This window comes from Fukomys damarensis, unplaced genomic scaffold, assembly GCF_012274545.1.
Source record: "Fukomys damarensis isolate Sample0158 unplaced genomic scaffold, DMR_v1.0_HiC HiC_scaffold_5, whole genome shotgun sequence".
In the NCBI taxonomy this organism is placed as follows: Eukaryota; Metazoa; Chordata; class Mammalia; order Rodentia; family Bathyergidae; genus Fukomys; species Fukomys damarensis.
Genome location: NW_022900917.1, coordinates 52,134,506 through 52,138,575, shown reverse-complemented (window position 1 = coordinate 52,138,575; position 4,070 = coordinate 52,134,506). Strand labels below are relative to the sequence as shown.

At 37.5% G+C, this 4,070-nt stretch overlaps 1 pseudogene; it reads left to right on the top strand.

The window, feature by feature from the left end:
- The first annotated feature begins 1,064 nt into the window (after positions 1-1,064).
- On the top strand, positions 1,065-3,426 carry LOC104873869 (annotated as a pseudogene).
- The last annotated feature ends 644 nt before the right edge of the window (positions 3,427-4,070 follow it).

Genomic DNA, 4,070 nt, shown 5'->3' with positions numbered 1-4,070 from the left:
AAAAATATTACCAAAAATAATCATTTATAATTACTTTGTGGAATTACTGTCTTTTTAGCTTTCTGTCCATATATACCAAGGATTAGATTTAGTAGAAGTAGCCATTTCTGGTTTCAATCCTGATATGGAAGGAATGTAGCAGCCATTTCCCATCGTTAACACAAGGAAAATAAATGACTTTTCTTGAATTCATCAGAGAACTGAGATTGCAGAGCAAGCCTGAAAGACAGAGGATCCAGAGTCCCACCTGAGATCTGCTTGCTTACCTGCAGCAGAAGCCACAAACTAGCAAAAACATTTAGAAGTAACTTTGATAAATTGCTGGAAGCCAAGTGTGGGCTAATGTGGGAGTAAGAAAGTTCTGGAGGCTACTATTGGGTCTCAGGGCAGCAGGGCAGCACTTTCATTCATTTAACTCCAAGAACTGTATCATGTTATCATTTTAAAAAGAACCAAGAAAGGATCTCTAGGGTCTACAGCAGAAGAAAGAGATGAATAACCATTATGAAGAAAGTTAATCTTCTCTACAATAAAACTGACTCATGAGACAGCAGAAAGATAGTTTCGCCCATCCAGCTTACTTCTAGCCTTTCTTGGGAGTTTTTTTGGGGGTTCTAGCAGGGGAGTGCAGTTACTTGTATACCCTGGACCAAGGAAACAGTCCTCCTCTATCCGGGGTGGTCATCCTCTTCCACCCAGCAGGCAGCTTTGGGAGGGATACACATGCAGCGGTGAGGGAGGAAGGGGACACCCACCTAGCCAGCCAGATCATCCAAGTCAACCCAGGTGATCAATGGGGTGACAGATGTTGCAGCCAGATTGCCCTCACATCCTACTTTTAACCTTTCTTTATATCTACCTACAGAGGAAAAGGAAATTTTAAAGGTTAAGAAACACTTGTGAAGGTATTCTTTCTGGATAAGCCCAGTAGAAGCCTGAAATTCAATCATAGAATCCACCATTTCCAGAAGTTGATAGCTACAGTGGCTATGTACTTGATACAGAACGGTTGCAGTCATGGCTTTGTGGAGTTTCAGCTTTGCCTATAACAGCGGGAAAGGAAAATGGCCCTACTGCGCTACAACCAGGGCTTCAGTCATCCCTTCAATCCAGAGATGAATTTGATGATCCTTGTACACACCATCCAAGTGTTCCTGTCTTTCATGGTGTATTAAAGGGTTAGTCTTGCTGTGAAAGAAGAACAATTGATTTTTCTGACTTCTTAAGTATTGTACACTGTATGAAAGGTAGACATAGCTGAGTACAACTGGATTTCAACCTGCCAAAGATTAAAACTGGACCCTTATCTTTCACCATGCACTAAATTAAAATCCAAGTGGATTAAGGATCTAAACATTAAAAAAGAAACACTAAACTTGCTGGAAGATAAGTTAGGTAGAACTCTGGAAGACGTTGGCATAGGAAAAGACTTTTTGAACATATCCTCAGTAGCACAGGAGCTAGCATAAAGAATCAACAAGTGGCATCTCATCTTATTAAAAAGCTTCTGTACTGCAAAAGAAACCATCAACAGAACCAAGAGAAAACCCACAATATGGGGAAAAGTTTTACCAGCTGCTCCTCAGACAGAGGACTACTATCAAGAATATATAAAGAACTCAAAACAATCAGCCTCCCCCAAAATATAAAGACCCAATTCAAAAATGGGCATCTGAAATGAGCAGACATTTCTCAGACAAAGAAGTAAAAGCAGCAAGTAAATATATGAAAAAATGTTCCACATCACTGGTCATTTGAGAGATGCAGATGAAAACAACACCAAGATTCCACCTCATCTCACAAAGAATGGCTGCTATCAAGAAATCACAAAATAACAAATGTTGGTGGGGTTGTGAGGAGAAAGGAACCCTTCTCCATTGTTTGTGGGAGTGCAGACTAGTGCAACCACTATGGAAATCAATATGGAGATACTTCAAAGAGCTGGGACTAGCGGTTCCATTTGACCCAGCCATCCCTCTGCTGGGTATCTTTCCAAAAGAATTAAAAGAATCATAACACAGTGATATATGCACACCTATGTTTATAGCAGCACAGTTTGTAATAGCTAAAACTTGGAAACAGCCCATTTGCCCATCGGTTGGAAACTGGATAAAGAAGATGTGGTTTTTCTATAAAATGGAATACTACTCAGCCATAAAGAATGAGAAATTAGATTCATTCATAGGAAAATGGATACATATTGAGGATATACTCCTAAGTGAAATAAATAAGACACACATGTGTAAATACTGAATAGTTTCTCTGGTGTGAAAAACTATAATAGTACATAAGATCCTAATGATATAATTGACAGTGTGAAATAGGAAAAAAAAGGGCTAAAGGTGTAGGGAAAAATGGGAAGGGTAGGGGAAAGGTAATAAGGGGAAAGAAAGAAATATGACAAAATGGAAATAAAGTGTTTGTAAATGGGGAGGGGAGGAGGGGGTGAAGGGAGGGCATGGATAAGGGGGAAAAAATGAGAACCAAGACCTGTTATGTAAAGGTACAAGATCCCAATAATGAATGTAACTGTATTGTATACCTTAAATGTACCAATAAACTCAATTAATTTTTTAAAAAAAGAAAGATAGACTTAATAGTGAGAAACCACCTGAGCCAGTCAAGCCAGAAGTCAAGACTACTGAGAAGAAAGAACTGTCTGAAATGAAACCTAGGTTTAAGGAACATATCTTTCAAGCACCAAAAGCAGTAGAAGCAGTAAAAAGACCAAGCCCAGATGAACCAATGATGAGTTTGGAATTAAAACTATCTGTCTCCCTGAAACAAGCACTTGATAAACTTAAACCTTCATCAGAAAATGAAGAAAATAAGAAAGAAGAAGGCAGTGATGAAATTAAGATTGTGACCTCATGTAAAAATGGAGGATGTTCAAAGATGTATCAGGGTCTACAGAGTCTAGAAGTCTGTGTATATCATTCTGGAGTACCAATTTTCCATGAGGGGATGAAATACTGGAGCTGTTGGAAGAAAAACTTCTGATTTTAATACTGTCTTAGCCCAAGAGGGCTGTATGACTGGGAAACACATGTAGAGTAATAAAGGTTCTGGGGAAAAGTTGTTCCATGTAGACAGAATTGGCATCAGACTGGGGATGAAGTAACCATTTCAGTGTATGCTAAAAATTCACTTCCTGATCTTAGTCAAGTAGAAGCAAATAGTACTTTGTCAAATGTGCACATTGTATTTGAAGGAGAAAAAGAATTTCATCAAAATGTGAAATTATGGGGTGTGATCAATGTCAAGTGAAGTTATGTAACTATAACTACTACAAAGATTGAAATCACCATGAGAAAAACTGAACCTATGCAGTGGGAAAGCCTTGAACTGCCTACAACCAAAAAACAGGAAAAACAAAAAGAAGACATTACAAATTCAGTAAGAAGAGAAAGCTCTTGCCTATTTTAGAATTCTTCATGACATAAGGTGAAGTTGTGGCTTGCTGCTGTAATTTTTGTTGCTGTTTTTGATTGTGAACTTGACATTTTAGGGTGAACACTGGGTTCTTAAAAGCCAAAGTCAGGTTATCATTTTGTCTTCTGTCTTCCTTTTGAGTTCTGTAAGACTGACTATTCATTGTTCCTGTTAGAAAAATATTTGTGTACCACTCTTGAAGAAGCTGAAAAAGAGCTCATAAACATAATTGTAGGATTTCTCAGTACAATACTGTGTCAGGCAGAAAAATGATATAAGACTTTTTAAAGAATCTGTCCCATAATTAGTAAAGTATAAAATGTCAATTTTTAATTAGATATTATGTGGGTTTTTGTTCTAACAATACTTGAAAGTCTTTACAAGAGATCTTCATTTTCTTTCCAAAATGGAGAGTTTTTCTAGGAGGATTAATTCTAAGATAGGTAAGAGGGAATATGTGCTGACTAACAAATTAGAATTTTTTACAATTTAATTTAAAAATTAAATTGATACCTATACTACTTACCAAGCATATGATTTAAAAATACAAGAAAAAGCCAGGGATTTAGCTCACCAGTTTGGTGGCCTGCCTTGCAAGCGCAAAACCCAAGTTCAAACCCTGGTACCAAAAATAAATA